This window comes from Capsicum annuum, chromosome 6 (assembly GCF_002878395.1).
Source record: "Capsicum annuum cultivar UCD-10X-F1 chromosome 6, UCD10Xv1.1, whole genome shotgun sequence".
NCBI classification, from domain to species: domain Eukaryota; kingdom Viridiplantae; phylum Streptophyta; class Magnoliopsida; order Solanales; family Solanaceae; genus Capsicum; species Capsicum annuum.
This window is the reverse complement of record NC_061116.1, coordinates 60,604,716-60,611,758: the sequence shown is the minus strand read 5'-3', so window position 1 is coordinate 60,611,758 and position 7,043 is coordinate 60,604,716. Positions and strand designations below refer to the sequence as shown.

Sequence of the window (7,043 nt, the reverse complement as noted above, 5' to 3'; positions counted from 1 at the left end):
TAACTAACAAAAGTCATGTAAAATGCACATACAATGCAATGCAATGAGGATGGAATGAATGATGAAAACCATAGCATGACTTTTTATATACACCTTCCGAGCTTTAAGCTCTCAAGATAGGACTTTACTATAACTCATATCGTAGTATCTCATGCCACCTCTTCGACTCATGTTCACGAAAGAGATTTTATAAAAATATCTCATTTTCTTTTTAAAATAGTGTTCCTCAATGATATCAATATTTTATGAATGTATATATATGGAATGAGGATATAATGCTCACAATCAACTAAATATGAAGATATCCAATCCATCAACGTACATAAGTTAGCTAAGAAATCACCTCAATATGTCCACAATTCATGATTATGAACTAAAATTAGGCACCATAGCAATAAATATGCATGTAACACATTATTAAGATCATATCATACCAATGCTCAATAAGGCCTATTATAAGAATTCAAGCCCCCACACAGGTATTATATCTAGAATAAAGGTATTTAAATAAACAAATAAGGTCAATGATGTCAAATAAAACCACACACGAGCCACATACAATATCATATATCTCAAGTCAACAACAACAGAATATAAACCCCCACACGGAACACAACAGTAATGATAATCTCAAAATATAAGTTCCAAAGTTATTTTTCTCAACCTATAGCATACTTTACTTATTTATTAACGACTCAACTCAATTTAAAAGAAGTTAATTCATAACTTATCTCAAAATAACAAAATCCCCACCTAAAGTGCTTTAACATGGGGCTTTCTCCTTAAGAACGACCTCAAAACAACTACAGCATTCAAATATAGCACCTATACATTAAAAAAAAGCTAAAGATACCCATATTGTCCATATTTGAGCCGGATTCAAAATGAGTTTGAAAACTGATTTCAAAAATAAAAGGGATAAAATTATAATTTTATTTTAAAAATACCTTTCCAAAGTCATAGGAGTCTTTAGTTGAAAACCCACACGAAAACGGGCAAAAAATGAGATCCAAATCAAAGAAAATCCATTTTTCAGCTTTATTGGTAAATATTTCAAAATCTCATTTCAAAATCATGATTAAAAGGTATTTATGAAGATGTAATCAATGAAAAATAATAAGGATATGAGTTTAGTGGATATCCACACGAAACAATTGAAGAAACCCTCGAAAATCATCTTTTTCCAAAGCTTGGAGATCCAGAAATGATGAAAATTGATAAAAAAAAAAAAAAAGTTATATACAGCAGTTCCCACTTAAGCGACTATAGCTAAAGCGTTACGATGCTGTTAAAGCGGCTACCGCTTAAGCGATGCCTGACAGCTAAAGAAGCTACTGTTTAAGCGGTCCTGGATCGCTAAAGCGGCTGCACTAGCTATCAGCAAATGCCAATTTTGGTGCAAACCTGTCAAGTTTTGAATGAAACCTCAGGATTTGATCGGGACCCATAGAGATAAACCATATATGCTATCAGGCTAATTTCGATATTTCAGACTCAATAACAACGTTAAATTTTTTTTAAAAAGATGATTTTTGCTAAATTAACCCCTGAGACCCCTCGTTTATTATTTTTAAAATGGAGAATGAAAATGCAAAATAAAGTTCCCAAACCAACCACGCTACTAATCGAAATTCAATATTCAGAACTTAATGGAACTGTCTAGATCATCATCCAATACTCAAAACAATAAATATTAACCGAAGTAAATTATATGGCTTTTGAAGCCTCTAAAAATTACAAACTCACCCAAATTATTTTTTATCACATTGTGAACCATGTCAACTATCTCCACCCTCGTGATCTACTTATAGCAACTACAGGAAAGGACAAATATGATCAAAACACATAAAAAGATAAATTTCACAATTCAGAATACTACATAAGATTAGTGTCTTTTATTCAATATATATTTTTTAAAGAGGTATGTCCTTTTAATACGCCAATATAAAACTGAGAAATCAATATAATACTCCTCCAAAGTTTAGAAATTATTGGGGACAATGAGTTGATCCTTGCATCTTGTTATTTGTGAAGAAGATAATAATATTGAAGGTTCTCATGGGATTCAATCTTGAAGATATCGACAATCCCAACAACCGTCTCTTCAATTGCTACTAAATATTAGAGATCAGCTCACCTTCCTCAGTTGACTTAATTAGGCATTTTTGAAATTTCAAAATTTATTTGTATGTGTCAGAGATTTTCTTTGTGGTGTTTCCTTTGCAACAAAGTGATGAGTTGATATTTGAGATTCTCTCAAATCCTTTCCAACAAGGCCAAATCTCTCAAGATTTGATTATGGATAAGTATGCTACTCCTAATTATTCTCCTTTTCTTAGGGCCACTATTCATCGTCCTTGGAAAAAGAAGAAGCTATCAATAAGGGTATTAGGCAGAAATAATAATTCATCAGATGAAATTACTGATGAGTTGAAGCATAAGAAAATTATGCATAGATATATGAAGCATCAGAGAAAGCAAGGAATAGCTGCCCTTCACTCTTCTCTGTAATCTCTCCTCCTCCTTCACTATGCCAAGGTATATATTATTACACCAAATTAACTACTGTTAGTACATTTTCATTTTTAATTTATTTGTATATGCATATTATACATATAATTCAAATATGAAAGCAATGAGGAGTAAAATCCATCTAAGATCCACCTCTATAATCCCCCCCCCCCCCTTCCCCGGTCCCCTCCCCTCCCTCCATTACAATCAAATGAAGGGGGTATTAGGCCTAGCCTTCTTAGAGTTTTTAGAACAAGAAGAAACCTCTATCCCTTAATTTGTTTTTTTTCTTCCCTATTTTTTACCTTATAAATCTGAATATGTGTCAATTATTCTAGGAGAAAAGAGAAAAGGAGGAATTTACTAGAGACATTTACTTTTAAAAGGATTAATTGGAGATAGGTAATATAAAGTCCTTACAGGGTTAATTAACTTTGGCTAAGTGTTCTAATTTAGGGGAAAAGATCACTGTCGGATCACATGCATGAAGCTGTGAAGTATATCAAACAACTGCAGGCAAATGTGAATGAATTAGCAAAAAAAAAGAGACAAGCTAAAAATTATGCTTCCTAACTCAAGTACTACACCTTGTGGAAGGGAAAATGGTAGCTCAGATAGTGTGTCCCAAGATTGTGATGTGATAGTGAATCCATGCCAAGGTGGTGTAGAGATTTTAATTAAACAAAGGGAAATAATAATTAAGACCTCGCCAAAGTGATACAAGAGCTTTTGAAACAAGGGCTTGATGTTGTTAGTTGTATTTCTGCTAATTTCAATCAAAACTCTCTCCATAAAATTCAATCCGAGGTAAGAGATCTGCTCTGACACCATAGAGTGCAGTTTTTTTTTAAGTTTTAGCTAGCGTTTGATCATAAGTTTTCAAATATTTTGGCGAACTAAATTTGGGTAAAGTTTGGCTTAAAATTTCTAACATTTGCTATGCTCTTATAAATAGGAATGGTTTGATGAGTAATAGATAAAATGGTAGTTGGGAGCTATAATTGATGGATTATTTTTGTAAAATATAGAAGTTTGAATGTAACTTTTAAACTTATAAAAGAAATTGACAAGTATGTTTTAGCCCAAAGATCACTTTTTTTCTACTTTTAGGACTTCTTAAAAAGAAATCGTCAGAACTTGATAAATTTTATGGCCAAACTAATTTTGCCAAATTATTTTTTAAAAACTACTTGTGATATCATTGTCAAACAGGTCCTTAATTTGTTGTTGAGCATTTCTTTAATACTCCCTCCGTTTCAAAACGAATGAATTATTTTCCTTTTTAGTTCGTTTGAAAATGAATGATTCTTTTCTTTTTTTTGGCAATACTTTAATTTCAACTTTTCACATGCTATATTTATGACCACAAAATTGAAGGGCATTTTGGTACATTTGATACTACTTTAATTTAAGACCACAAGATTCAAAAGTCTTTTTCATTTTCTTAATTTTTGTGTCAAGTCAAAACAGGTTATTCTTTTGTAAACGAAAGAAGTAATAAATCATCTTATTACTGTTAACAAAAAAAAAAATCATCTTATTACAACGTACTTGCAGGTACGTGAATGAAATGTATCAATCTTGATGCACTGCAACGAAAGTTGATTGATATGATCAACATTGGCTTGGAGTAGTTGTTAAGGGAAAATTTTACTATTGTTCAGGTCCAATCGACACAATTTATGAGAGGATTCATTTCATTAATTGACACTTGAAAAATGAGGCCCATCTTAAATTTTTAAAGCTAATCAAAGAGAGAGAGTGATATGTGTCCGAAACACAAATATTAAATCAAATAACATAAAATTGGATTGTTATCTCTTGAAAGGAAATTTATGAAGAAAACAATGAAGCCAAGAACTCTAAAAATTCAGGCCTCCTTCTTCCTTTTCCTTTTACTCAAAAGAGTCATTAAAATTAAAATTGTAGATCAAGTGATAAACTTTTGTAAAACATTTGATATTCCGTTGTTGTGTTGTTGATTCAAAGGAATAAGAGCTGACATTTGAAGGTGAAGAGAATTAAAAAATATGGAAGAAAGTCTTCTTCAATCTAATGCTAAAAAGGATCAAAAATTGAGTGAATATCTTCATGAATCTTCTTTTGCTTATTTAATTATCTATGATTTCAGGTATGAATTTCTTTCATCCTTTTATAAGATTTTTATGCTATCCACAAAATTAAATTAAAAAATTATAAATACCTGATAATTTAAATTTTCACAGGTTTTCGTTGCATGTTAGTTATAAGGCAGAATGGTCTGATGGATTCTTTTACTTGTCCTGATTTATAAAGTAGTCACATCTACTTTTACTTTTATCTTTTAAACCCTTGAACCCATAAAAATATAATATTCTAAACCCTTTTGATGTATATGTGGAATTAAATTGATGAGATGAAAAATGCATGTTTGCACACGTTTTTAAGCGAGTGAACTCATTTATTTTCCAGTTAACTTGTGTGGTAAAATAGATCCATTGTATTTATAATAGATCTATTTTACCACACAAGTTATCCGCACTCCCCTACAATTGGTATCAGATCCTATACTATTTAAAATTACGGAAGTAGTATATATTTGAAAATATTTGATTAATTTATTGATTATGATTTATTTGATAAAACTAGATTTAGATATTCCCCAAAATATTATTTAGATGAATAACGTACAAAAATTACCAAAATATAAAGAATTAAAGCAAATAATATCGGAAAAACGTAAAGAATTAAAAGTAAGGGTAGAAAGACTACAATATAACATAATTGTCGGAGTTAGTAGAAACTCAATAAATGCACAAAAAGAAGAAATATCAAATTTAGAATCAACAATAGATAGTCTAATATATATATATATATATATATATATATACCAACATAACCTATATACAATTAAATAAAAAATGAATAAAGAAGAATTTATAATAGATAAAAAAATATATGAAAATCATGAAGGATTAAAAATAAAAATCGTAGTTTCTAATCTAAGAAGAAGGTATAAGAAAATAGGTGAACATTTATATTTAATATTAGAAAAAAAAATTAGAAGATAAATTGACAGTTATGGTAAGAATAGAAAAAAAAAATGAAGAAATAGATAGAGAAAAGAAAATAGAAAAAATAAAACAACAAACCACAGAAGAAATACGAAAAATAAAATAAATTAAAAATAGTAGGATTGCTGAATTAGAAAAAGAACTACAAATGCTAAAAGATTTGTATGAAAAAAGACTGAAAGAAAAAGAAGAAAAAGATAAAGCACAAAAATTATTAAACAAGATAAAATAATTTAAAGAAAAATTAGAAATAAATAATAAAAAAAAATAGAAACTAGGGAATTAGAAATAAATATAATAGATGTTGAAGAAACAGATAATTATGATTTAGAAGATAGTGAAACATATACAGAAATCTTAGCAAATACAAAAAATTTAGAAATCAATGAAAAACAAGAAGTAATTAATGAAGAAAATCTAGAAAATAGAAACACAAAAATAAATACTCTTGATAAAAAGAAGATGAAAATATAATACCTAGAACATCATAAATAAGAAAACCTACATATTATAAGAAAAAGTAGAATGATTATTGATTGTAGAAATTTAAATGCAAAAACTATGACATATAATTACTCAATACCCAATAAGATATTAAAAATAAGACAAATACATGGATATAAATAATTACTTTAGTAAATTTGATTGTAAATCAGGATTTTACCATTTAAAGTTGGAAGAAGAATCTAAGGAATTAACCGCATTTACGGTACCACAAGAATTTTATGAATGGAATGTACTATCATTTGGATATAAAATGCACCAGGTAGATATCAATATTTTATGGATAGTTATTTTAAACAATTATCTAATTGTATAGTATATATAGATTATATACTAGTATATACAAAAACCAAAGAAAAACATCTAAAATTATTAGAACAATTTACAGATATAATAGAAAAATTGGAAATAAGTTTAAGTGAAAAGAAAGGTGAAATTATGAAAAACCAGATAGAATTTTTAGGAATACAAATAGATAAAAGTGGAGTAAAAATGCAACAACATATAGTACAAAAAACAATAAATTTGAAAGAAGAATTAGATACAAAAAAGAAAATTACAATCATTTTTTGAATTAGTAAACCAAGTAAGGGAATATATACCAAAATTACCAGAAAATTTAAAGCCTTTACAGAAAAAAATTAAAAAACGATGTAGAATATAATTATAACGAAGAAGATAAAAAACAAGTCCAAAAAATAAAAACACTTTGTTAAGAATTACCAAAATTACAATTTTCAGAAGAAAATAGAAAATTTATATATATAGTAGAAGCAGATGCTAGTGAATGAAGTTATGGAGGAGTACTTAAATATAGGTACGAAAATGAAAAATAGAACATCATTGTTGATATTATTCAGGAACGTTTAGTGAAACAGAAATGAAATGGAAAATAAATAGAAAAGAATTATGTTCATTATATAAATGTTTGTTTGAGCCATATATTGTATATAACAAGTTTATTGTTCGAACAGA

At 28.5% G+C, this 7,043-nt stretch overlaps 1 long non-coding RNA gene across 2 annotated transcripts; it reads left to right on the top strand.

The window, feature by feature from the left end:
- The first annotated feature begins 1,762 nt into the window (after positions 1–1,762).
- Positions 1,763–5,068, top strand: LOC124899688. 2 transcript variants are annotated; one of them, XR_007057041.1, is made up of 3 exons: positions 1,782–2,538; positions 2,968–3,318; positions 4,069–5,068. It is a non-coding gene; the product is annotated as an uncharacterized LOC124899688 (long non-coding RNA). The 2 variants fall into 2 exon arrangements; XR_007057040.1 differs by lacking the exon at positions 4,069–5,068 and having other exon boundaries at positions 1,763–2,538; positions 2,968–3,380.
- Positions 5,069–7,043: the final 1,975 nt, after the last annotated feature.